Source organism: Condylura cristata, unplaced genomic scaffold, assembly GCF_000260355.1.
Source record: "Condylura cristata isolate star-nosed mole 26May11 unplaced genomic scaffold, ConCri1.0 scaffold00036, whole genome shotgun sequence".
NCBI lineage: Eukaryota > Metazoa > Chordata > Mammalia > Eulipotyphla > Talpidae > Condylura > Condylura cristata.
Window position 1 is genome coordinate 3,439,099 of NW_004567137.1, and position 12,575 is coordinate 3,451,673.

General features: G+C 42.1%; 1 protein-coding gene across 1 annotated transcript in view; it reads left to right on the top strand.

Annotated features, from left to right (window-relative positions):
* ITPR2 (inositol 1,4,5-trisphosphate receptor, type 2) overlaps window positions 1–12,575 on the top strand; it is a 450,179-nt gene that overhangs the window by 281,494 nt on the left and 156,110 nt on the right. The gene's annotated exons all lie outside the window — the stretch shown is intronic.

Here is a 12,575-nt window from a genome sequence, read left to right on the forward strand (position 1 = left end):
CCATGACTGGACACTTTTCCAAGGTGGTTGCAGCATTAAATATTATGGTTAGCATTGTATAAGGTTCTAGTTTTTCCACTTCCTTGCCAATACTTATTACTGTCTCTTATTTTAATCTTCCTAGTGGGTGTAAAGTGATCTCAAGGGAGGAGTGAGGACTTTTTTTTAAAGCAAAGCCATTCAATATTCATTCATAAATTAGTTCTATGTATCTCTGTTATTTACTTTCATTACTCTGGATTTGTTAGGTAAATGCTGTCTATTTCTCATCCCCATCAGTACCTTTATTTTCCTTACTAATGTTAATGCAAGCCCAACTCACATGACATCGTGTCATAACCTACAATCACAGGGAATTGAGTATCACCTCAAACACAGCAATGAAAAAGGGAAAACACTCCAAACTAATTGTATGATGATAAAAGATTCACCCAAGTCTCTGGTGAAGCTTTGTCTTATTTTAATGTGTATGATAGTGAATCCATGGCCTGGGAAGTCAGCTGGCTTGCGTTACAATACTGAAAAATGTTCTTATTTTCTCAAAATTCCATGAGCTAAAGCTCATCATTCTGACTTCATCATCAGGAGTATCACTAGAGAGAATGAGACTGTTGCCAACTAACCTCTGACACTCTTGATTTTAAAATGAGCTGAAATTCAAAACCACTAAACTATGTGCAAAAATGTGCACGTTAGAACCATTGAAACAATAAAAGGGGGTGTATTATTCAGTGTGATTGCTAATTTGGGGAGCAACATACTCACCTCTGTACCCAGGAGGGGAAAGCAGCACTGAAAAACTGGAAAATGTGATAAATATCCTTAGCAAATGGGCATTAATATACAGGAATATAAAAATGATGGAGAGAGGTTGACCTCTTCTTAGTTTTAGAATATTTATTAGATCAGCAGCCTATAGGTTGCTGATAAGACTTTTTTCCTCCTCTTCTTCAATTTACTAATTACAGATAGTTGGATTCCCTGCAGTCAAATGTAGTGAAGTTTTCTGTACAGCTTGAGAACACTTTGACCGGCTTCTTTGAGGCTGCAGGTAGCAAATGATGTTCCAGCCTATGAAGTCTGTGTGGTGCAGAGGCCTGGCCAGGCTTAGTACATGCACTCTGCATGGTGTTTTAAGTCATGTCAGTCTCCAAACCTTGGATTTCAGTTCTACATATGTGGAGACACGAAATTACTCGTGTGTATGCCATGGGGAATCAAGATGATTCTCAAATATTCCCAAGACTGCACAAAGGCTTTCTCAGAATCTTCCTAAGTGAAGCCTTTGGTGCTTTGGCTGCAGTCAGCTCAGACATAATTAGTTGTGCTTAAATTGGGACTTGATTTTCTTTTTATAATAATTGTGTCAGTGCTTTGAAATGATGATTATTTAAGTAATTTCTAGTTTCTATCAGTTCTAAAATACTGTTTCAGAGATTTTTTTTCCCTGTGAAACTCTTTGAAACTGATGGTTAACGTATCAAGCACAAGTAGGAGCTTGTGAGAACAGATCCTTGCTTATATTAAAGTTGGCAAAATATATGTCCTTATGGACCACTTTGGTGGAAAAACAAGAGATCCAAATTAGATTTACATAATTTTTAATGTCATAACAAACACAAAGAAAATTGTTCTCATTTGATGAGAGGAAAATGTGGGAAAATAGAATGTGTTATCATAAATTGCAGCACATGCAAGCAAAGTATTTTACAAAGAAGAGTGACTTTATGTACTTTTGAGATAAAGAATTATGCTAAGGGAGACCGTTGGCATGGTGTACAGGCTCAAGGCGCTTTCTGCGCTCTTCGTTAAATATAAAAAACCTTTTTCAAAGGAACTCTCCTGCATTGCTGGTGGGAATGCAAACTAGTACAACCACTATGGAAAACTGTTTGGAGGTTCCTCAAACTGCTAAACATGGAGCTTCCCTATGACCCAGCAATCCCACTCCTAGGTATCTACCCAAAAGACACAAAAACACTCATTGAAAAAGATACTTGTACCCCCATGTTTATTGCTGCTTTATTTACAATTGGAAAAACATGGAAGCAGCCCAGATGCCCAAAAGTAGATGACTGGATTAGAAAGATGTGGTACATATATACAATGGAATATTACTCAGCAACCAAAAAAGAGAAACACATGTCTTTTGCAGCAACTTGGATGGAGCTGGAAAAGATCATGCTTAGTGAGATAAGCCAGAAAGAGAAAGAAAAATACCGGATGGTTTCACTCATAGCAGGAGTATAATGGACCAGGCGAGAAAATAACAAAAATAATGAACAACCATGGACCAGAGACATTCTGTGGGGGTGGAGTGGGGAAAGGACCAAAAAGGGGGGGGGGGGGAAAGGGAGAAAAATGCACGGGACTATGGTGGTGGCACAGGGGTGATTTGGTGATGGGAAACCCGTGGGGATTACAATTGAGATGAAAAAAAAATGTGCAAAATGATGTAAAAATAAACTTTTTAATAAAAAAAAAAAAAAACCTTTTTCAGTAGACGTGTAACAGGGGAAGACCTCGAGTGGACCTCTGTGCTCTTGCATAGGGCCTGTCTACAATCATTAATATTTTACTTCTAGTCTTTGGGTCTGAATGCTAGACTTGTCCATCTTTGCTTTTAAATATAGTAACATTTTGCCTACTATATTCTTAACAGTGCTTCCTTTTTTCAGTCATAGAACCATAGTTAACAAGTTTACATAATAAAACTACTCTGCATGCAAGTAACATCACTTAGAGCTCAAATATTTGCTGGTTCTAAGGTGTGACATCCATATCACACAGTCCTTAAGCATTGCACTCCATACCAAACTTTGTTGGTTAATGTGTTGATTTCTCACTCAGAATTACTGGTTTTTTGATTCTTTCAAAAACATTCCAGTACTTCATGTGCAGGTTTTGTGCTAGGAGTTAAGTTGATGGTCAAGCAGAAAAGAAAGGAAAAGTCTAGTTCTGCCCTGGTAGTGCTTATAATCTAGTGGCGGGAGTCAGACTCAAAGACTGATATAAATAGAAGTCTGAACCACACAGTGAAATTCAAGGAGAACTTGTTAAGGCTGCCTACTCTGAAGTGGTTGAACTGAGACTTACAGGTTAAGTGGAAGTCGACTAGGGAAAACTGAGGGCAGGGGTAGGTGGGATGAGTGTCTGGAAGCCTGACTGGCAAAGGAGACCATCTGCTGATGGCTGGGAACAGAAGAGCGGGTGAGGAGGGGCTGACAGCGTGTGTGGCAAGAGGAAGCCGTGGGTGCAGAAAAGCAGTGATGGCAAATGGCCCAAGATTTGTAGGTGTCGGTTATGAATCCTCACCTAAGCTGCACAATAAATTTGCGGTGGAGCACAGCAGAACCTCCCAGGTAGAAAGCAGCCATCCTTGCTACTGTTTCTTGAGTATTTTTATTAGGATCTGAATTTATATAAAATCTCTGAGTCCTCCCAGCCAAATGAAGAAACATTACCAATAATGTGTAGCTAACTGTGTGCTCTGTCGCTTGTCCCTTTCCAGGGATAACTGGTAGCTTGCACTTCTTTTTTCTTTTTTTAAGTATCATTTCTTTTTTTTTTTTTTTAAGATTTATTTATTTATGCATACAGAACTGGAGTACAGGCCAGAGGCTCAGGGGCTGCGAGAGACTTCACCAGAGACAGAGTGGGGAGCAGAACAGGCAGATCAATGAAGTACACTGCTGAGGGGAGCAGTGGGCAGGTCAGGAGAGGTCGGCCGCGCCATGTGGGTCACCTCCGGGGCAGGGGATCGAACTCACACTAAAGCAGTTGCAGTTAGCTTGCAGTGCTGCGTCTTCACCTGTTGCACGACCAGGGAAGGCCCAGCTTGCACTTTTAATATTACATGTGTGCCTTCTAAGGCTTGCTTTTTATTTTCTTTATCTCATCTCAACATGTTGCTAAAATTCATAATTGTGAGTTGTTGCAGTGCACTAATGTATCAATTTTTACCTCTGTGTACTATTCCAGTCTACACATATCCGATAACTTTTTTAAAGATTTATTTATTTATGCATATAGAAATGGGGTACAGGCCAGAGGCGCAGATGTGGTGAAAGGATTCACCAGAGACAGAGTGGGGAGCAGAACAGGGCGACTGATGAAGTACACTGCTGAGGGGAACAGCGGGGTGGTCAGGAGAGGTCTGCTGCACCATATGGGTCACCTCTGGGGCGGGGATCAAACTCATGCTGAAGTAGCTTTAGCTTCTCAGTGCTGTGCTTTAACCCCCTGTGCCACCAGGGAGGGCCACATATCCCATAATTTTTAATCCACTTTATTGCTGTGGTATCAGTTTTAATATTTTGTTTCCCCAACTTTTTGCGCCTCAATGCTGGTATTGCTGTGTAGGATGTGATGTTATGAGTCTCCTGGAGCACCTGTTTCCCTGGGAATGGAATTGTGAGTGCAAACATAGTTTTCAAAATGGTTATACCAATTTTCATTTCCCCAGTTGACCCACATTCTCTTCAGCAGCTAGTTTTATAAGACACTGTAATTTTAGCCAGTCTCATAGTTATAAAATGGTGTCTCATAGTCTCATTTGCATTTTCCTAGTAACTAATAATGGTGTATGTTTTCATGTTTATTGACCAGCTGTGCATATCTTTTATGAAATGCCAGATTTTTTTCTCAGTGATTTGCAAGCATTCTATAGTCATGTTATGTATTCAGAATTCCTGTTCTCTGTTGTTTCACGCTGCTCTGACTACTGATTGAAGAGTGAATTAGAGGCCACCACATGGATACATGAAACCAGTTAGAAAACAGTCTGTCTTAATGAGCAGTCATTGTGTGAGAAGTTATAAATACTGTCAGTATTTGCCTCACATTTCTTAAGTGGAAGATGGATATTGGGAAGGAAATTTGCTCTTTTTCTGATATGAAGATCAGGATAAAATCAGAAAAAAATCAGGATATGAAATACGGCTCTTCTTACTACTGCTGCTTTTATAAACGATGATCTGAATTGGCTGCTGAAGATGGCTACAGCTGTGCACATTTACTTCATATTTTTCATGAGACCATAACATGTAGATCAAGATAGTTTCAAAGTAGTCTTCTATAAAGTAAATGCTTGTGTACATGCTGGCATCAAAAGCTGTGGCTGGCCTTGGCCCTGGCAGTGTAACATTCGTGCCATCAGCTCAGCAGGTCCTTTTCATTCTCAATCTTGTTTTTCTTTAAACATCAAGCAAAGTATTGTAATAAAGTTTGTTTTGCACTTCAGCGTTAAGAATAAGAGCTTTTTGTATATGTAATTTCTAATCCTTAAAATAGTGTCCTACACTCTTGTGATTGTTATTCACAGATGGGGAAACTGAGTCTCTGGGCAGGTAAGTAAAATTCATGAGATCACAAAGCTAGAGGCAGATCCTAGACCCAAACCAGTGACCTTGGTCTCCCAAACATTGCTTTCCCGCTAGGCACACAGCTCAGTAGACTGGGAGCTTTTGTGTAGGGAGGCTTTTCTTAGGTGTTAAACTGTATGCAGAGCCTATCTCATTAAGTTCCCTAGAATTTCCCAGAATGAGCAGCTCCTCTTCATTCTGTCAGCACCCTAAGTAAATATTTGTGCCTCTTCTTGTGGAACTTCAAAATATACTCCAAATTTATCAAACATTGGCTTCTTACATTTTTGTCAAAATATTTGCATTGATTGATAGTAACGATGTTCTCCCTTTTAAAAGACAGCTTGTTTCCAGTGCCTTTAGAAAAGGGATGAGCATTCTCTCATTCTCTTTCCTCCCCCTGCCCCCACCCATTGTTCAGCTTTTTGAAGTCAAGCATCCTATCCATCCACTGTGCTCTGTTCTGTCTTGATGGAGATCAGCAGGTCACAGCTTGGTTCTCTGAATCTCACTGAGAACATGAGACCAGCAGAAGCAGGGAGGTGGAGCCAGAGCTGGAGGGAACTAGTCACCGTTGTATGTGTTGTCCCTTGTCTCCTGGCAAAGCTGTACCCTGTGTCAGCCAGTGCTAAATAATTGTGACCTTTGACAACAATCACTGCACTTGTGCCTCTAAACAGGTACAAACAAGCGAAGTAGGGTATTTCTAATGTCCAACAGGAAACATCCAGGTGTACTTGGTGATATTATTCCAATCAAAATCACTTTTCTCATTTGTTCCCATTTCCTCCTCCCCTGGCTTTACCTTCTTTGTTGTCTGGGACTTCTTATAAAGTACGTGTATTATTGAGCCATCTACCCCACCCCACCATACTAAATGCCATCCCAAGTCTGGGAAGAAACTTGGAAATAATCAGTTGAAGTACCATTTCCCCAGCCTTCGGGTGAGCATGCAAGCTGGCACTGGTAGTGTGCTGACTCTGGGCTCTTTTCAGTGTTCTATAGTGCTCTTGGAGGTGTATATACAACACACCGGGAGATTCCAGTGACTCCTCGGAAAATCAAACAATTATAAGCTGATGAATCCTCTCAGTACCACTAGGGAGGGGGTGGCACAGTTCCTTAGCCTTTGATTTGAGGCACACACCATATTAAAATGGCTGAGGTATGAAATTCTGTGGTGTTTGATGCCAGTTAATGAGCTTGCTGGAAGTCAGATACTGAGAGGCATTTGTCACACTGCAAAGAAAATAAATAACTTGTGCCCTCACAAGTCAGGGGCACAGACTCATCTCCTAACAGAGGCTCCCCAGAAACTGAGCATATCTAGAGGCAAGGCTATTTGATAAACCTGAATGATGAATGAAGTTTTACTCTTTCTCCAGTATTATCATCAAATGTTTAAACATCATCATTTACTGCTTCAGTGTTTAAATTTCACAAATGGAGTCACATGGTCCAGTGAGGCTTATTTATATAAAAAATCAGTGCCATATGTCTCAACTACTTATCTGCAGATTCTTCCACCATATGCTGCAAAATGGCTTTTATGCACCCCTTTTCTAACACCTGACACATAGAAGGAATGCAATAAATATCTCCACAGTGATGAACTGCAGGGAAAGGGAGACAAGTTCGTTGTTGTTGTGGCATGGGAACGAGTGGTTTTAAATTTTTCCAGGATTTTAAAAAGTCTCTTTAATAGAATTATTGAGAAATTTGTTTTTCAAGATTATAATGATTGTGTCACTGTGTTGATGAAGAGCAGCTTGTGAATGTAGATAGTAACCACAGTTGAAATTTGTGGTTTTCATTAGAAGACAGTGGGGAGAAACCATCAGGAGGAGGAATGGGCTATTACTCCTTGAAGTCAGTGACCAAGAAAGTCAAACCATCACGTAACTAGATTAAAGACGATTGGCCACGTTCCTCCAGAGGACTTCCTTGCAGATGTACTCGATTATAATGATGGACCTCATGTAATTCCATTAGGTTACAGCTGTTGCAATAATTTATTTGAGACTTGAAATGTACCTAGTCTGCCTGTGGGAATTCAAATGAAGACTATCTCAAGCCATGCTGTCAGTGAGCCCAAGGTTGGCGAAACAGCAGTTAGTCTAATACCAAGTTAAATATTACAGTGAGACTGTGGGGAAGCTACACAACCAGCCTCCTCCTGGAAGATCTTGTCCAGACTGATTAATAGCTAGTCATTAGTCTTTGAAGAAGAGGCCTTCATCAAGCATCTTTAATTGGTAATTTTTGTTAATTTTGAATTTCCAGCTCAAGACTTAATCTTCTAAGTTTCTGGTTGTGGTGTCATATTTGGATGATGTCTTGATTATATTGTCCACAGTGGAAAAATGTATTACATCACTGTATCATTTTTCCAAGAGAAAGGGAACAAATGTGGAGGCGGGACCTCCACACCCTTCATCTCTTCACTCCCGATGCTGCTTACTGCCAGAAGGCAGCATGCTGTGCTTTCTTGATAATCAGAGAAAAAGGCCCTCCCTGGTGGTGCAATGGGTTAAAGCACAGCACTGCAAAGCTAGCCATGGCCGCTTCAGTGTGAGTTCAACCCCTGGCCCTGGAGGTGATCCATATGGTGCCACAGACCTCTTCTGACCCACCGCTGCTCCCCTCAACAGTGAACTTTGTTGATCTGCCTGTTTCTGTTCCTCACTCTGCCTCTGGTGAATCCTCTCACCTCCCCTGCACCTCTCGCCTGACCCCAGTTCTGTATACATAAATAAATCTTAAAAAAAAGAAAATCTTTAGTACTTTCTGAGATAAATAAATTGCTGCTGTTCTTTTTCTATCCACAAAAGGCAATCACATCGAAGCTGCTTAATGTTTGATGCTTTGCAGTTGGTGCTGCAGGAAGTGGTCAGGGAAAGAGTTAGCCTTCCCAGATACTTCCAGTTTGTCAGCCTGCCTTGTCTGACCACAGAAGATGTCTTTTTATGGAGATGTTTTGTTGTAATTTCAGAAGGTGGTTGTTAGTTATGCTGGCTACACTGCATTAGACACATCTGGGATGTGTTCACATAAAGGCATTGGCTCCACACTGCGTCTTGTGGCCTGGAATTGCCGCTGACATTGAGAAGGCTGGCAAGGCTGCTGCTTGCTGCTTGGCCCAACCTAGCAAAGACACCTTCCATGGGAACCTCCACAAGAATTCATTTTGGATGCGAAGAATGAGCACAGAAGTGCCACTTCTCAGATGTTGGGCAGTCCTTTCCAAGATGCTTTAATATGCTTTCAGTCCTCCCCTACATTCCTGCCATGGAAGTTACAGCTCTAAGACAATTATTTACAACCCTGGCACCAGAATTTCTGACAAGGGCTCTGCAATGGCTTTATTTGAGTGAAAGGTAGAGGTGGCACATGTCCAGGCCATCCCGACAGTCGCCCATCACAGACCACGCAGACCACCAAAAAGCCCCAAAGCAAACTGAGACCCACCACGCAGCACTTGCCCCGACCTTTCAAGTTAGAACTCAGTATTCGTCAACAGAAGTCTGTTCTGCTAAATTTGTGACGTAGCTCCTTCTGAAGTTTTCCATTCTCATGTGAAGATGGATAGCCAAGACAAACACAGAAGAATCGTGTTCCATCTGTGGCTATTCCTTCTTCATTTTTAGTACCAAAAATGGGTTCTTTTGCCTTTCTTTGAAAATTGTAGTTTGATTGAAGGTAGAATTTCTGTCACTTGAATGGAAGTTGTAAGTTGCATTTTATATAGCGAAGGGTAAGCACACTGGCCCACAAGTGTTAGATGTCACTCCAAGGACTGAGGACAAGTGAACAAATCAAGATTTTCAGGGAGTTTATTACTTATCATTTTTTCCATTTTCTTAGTATGTTAGATTTTCCCCCACTTACGTGGGGAGGTCTTCTATCCAGTGAGAAGTGTGGACAAGCACTTAGTGCACTGTGAACTGCTCAGTGATAGTCCCAGCATCACATCCACTGATACACACTTGCTTCCACTGAGTATGTACTGGGAGCTGTGCTGAGAACTTACATACTTCCCCAGATTATTCACCACAGAAACCCTGGGAGACAGTGGAGACAGTGACTACTCTTTAGACATTTGTGGGGCCGAGGCACAGGGTGGTGGGGAAACGGGCTTATGATGCTCAGTTGGTACGTGGTGTAGATGGGATTGGAACCCAGGCCTCTGGTTCCAGCGTTAAGAACATAGGCACAGGGGCACTGAATAGTCCACACTTAGGAAATGCAAGCTCTGAATGCATCAGAATTTGATTTTCGTGATTATGAATCTGATAAGCCCTGCAGTTGTATCTGGCCTAGGACAATTTAGAAATAACAGCACATGTGACACTTTAATTCAACGTGACTCAGTCTTACTTGACAGTTGGTTTTGAACAGCTTTATTCTTCTTGTAACATAAAGAGGATTTTTTTTTTTAAACAAAGGGTAAAAAGCAGATTTGTATTTCTCTCTTAAAAAAAAGGATTTTATCTCTTGGTTGGGTTCTTAGAATCAAGTGGTTAAAGTCTCTCATACAGGGCTCTCCCTGGTGTGTAGCGTGTTAAAGCCCTGCACTGTAAGCTCTCAGAGGTCACTGCAGCATGAGTTCGATCCCCACCCAGGGAGCTGACATACGTGGCACAGCAGACCTCTCCCGACCTACCCGCTACTCCCCTTAGCAGCGTGTTTTTCAGTACATCTGCCTGTTCTGCTCACCACTCTGTCTCTGGTGAATCCTCTCACCCACCTCACCTCTGGCCTATACCCTAGTTCTGTAAGCATAAATAAATAAATCTTAACAAAAAAAAGTCACAGTCAGGATAGGCAAATCCAGACACTAAGTTCTGTGATCATTCGTGGGACGGGCACACAGGACAGGTTTGCTGCTCCCTGATTCTGCACCAGAGGTCTTTGCTCCTACTATCCCCTGGGAGGGAGGGAGGTGAGCTGGGGGTGGGGGGACATCGAGAGGGAGCCTCTTTGGAGATGCCAAGTTCCTCTTAGGTGTTTCCAAAGGGTCGAATGTTTGTGTTGCTTATGAGAGTGACCTTTGAGGGAAGGGATCTGTTTTATTCATGTAGAGTGCTTAGACCACAGTAGCTACTCAACGGATGAAGATAGGATGAAAGAAGAACTTCTCAGGTAGAGAAAGTAATGTGAGTAGAAACACTTGGAACATTTCTTGGAACAAGAAATTTTTCTCTTTCACTTTGCATAAGACATGGTACTGTAGGAAGGCTTTGTGGGAAGGTGCAGCTGAAAAGGTAGAATAGTGAGGATTTCACAAATCTTTTCTTTTAATTTTTGGGCAGAAGAACTGGGGCTTAGGCCAGAGGTGTGGGGGGGGTAGGGGGGGGTGGTGAGAGAATTCGTCAGAGACAGAATGGGGAGCAGAATGAGAGATCTGCTAAGGGGAGCTACTGGCAAGACAGAAGAGGTCTGCTGCCCCATGTGAGTTAGTTCTCTGGCCTGGCCATAGCAGTGATAGTGCTGAGGCTTTAACCCTAGGCCACTAGAGAGGCCCCTGGATTTCACAATTCTTTATCATCTTGGAGAGTGTGGGGTTATAGGTGGAGTCTATGTGGCCTTCATAATTTATGCCTCCTTAAAGTAAACAAAATTGAGAGGAAAATGTTTTAGAAGCAAGGAATATTCCCTTTGCAAAAAAAAAAAAATGAGTTTGAGGTGCCTGGAAATCCATGTGGAAGCAGATGAGAAGCTGAGGAGGAAGCACCTTTGCAGTCAGACCTGAAGAGATGATCCTGCAACCAGAGCAGCAGATGAAATTGCTGATGGGGAGGGAGTGGGAAGATGGAGCACCCCAGCAAGACAGTAGAGACAAAGCCATGAAAGAAGGAGGGACACCGAGGGCCACGTTGCCACAGCCTGGATGGTCACTGGCGTGCTTGGGGGCAACCAGCCCAGCCGGGGTCCAGGGCTGGCAAGGATTTCACTGTGTAGACTGAGTTCAAGTCTTGCTGCTGTCCCTGTTAGGAACGTCACCTGCCACCAGCTGTGTCAGCCAATCCCAGTTGTGATAAAATAATTGCAAGTTGAGAATAACATCTCAGTAGCAGTTGTGTTGTTTTGTTGTTTAAGCAGTTAAACAAGTTGTTCCTTAAATAATATTTGAAAATTGTTCTTGTCTATTAAAATAATTATAGCCAATAAAACAGATGTGGGGTTATCGATATTTTGTGTATACATGAGTGACTATTGCAAAAGTTATTATTTTTTTAATTTTATAATAGTTTATTTTTACATATTTTTGTGTATTTTTCCATCTCAGTTGCAATCCCCTTGGGCTTCCCATCACCAAGTCCCACGCGTGTGCCATCACCATAGTCCAGTACATTTCCTCCCCCCACTGTTTTTGATCTCATTCCCCGCTCCACCCCCATTAAATGTCTCTGGTATATGGTTGTTCATTAGTTTTGTTATTTTCTCACCTGGTCCATTATACTCCTGCTATGAGTGAAACCATCCGGTATTTTTCTTTCTCTTTCTGGCTTATCTCACTAAGCATGATCTTTTCCAGCTCCATCCATGATGCTGCAAAAGACATGTGTTTCTCTTTTTTGGTTGCTGAGTAATATTCCACTGTATATATGTACCACATCTTTTTAATCCAGACATCCACTTTTGGGCATTTGGGCTGTTTTCATGTCTTTCCAACTGTGAATAAAGCAGCAATAAACATGGGGGTGCAGGTATCTTTTTCAATCAGTGTCTTTGTGTCTTTTAGACAGATAGCCAAAGGTATTATTTTTTTTTATTTTTTTTTTAAAGATTTATTTATTTGTACATACAGAACTGGGGTACAGGCCAGAGGCTCAGGGGCAGTGAGAGGCTTCACCAGAGACAGAGTGGGGAGCAGAGCAGGCAGATCGACGAAGTACACTGCTGAGGGGAGCAGCGGGCGGGTCAGGAGAGGTCTGCCACGCCATGTGGTCACCTCCGGGGCAGGCGGGGATCGAACTCATGCAGAAGTGGCGTTAGCTTCTCAGTGCAGTGCTTTAACCCGCTGCGCCACCAGGGAGGGCCACAAAGGTATTATTTTTTAAGTGTTCTTGGAAGCAGTACAAAAGTGAAGTCTCAGGAATTTTTAATTACATGTTTGAGTGAATGCCCTGTCTCCTGCCGGATGTGCACTGAGTACGGCCGTTGGAGTCAAACTGTCATCCGCAGTCATCTTCTGCTCTCGTTTTGAGC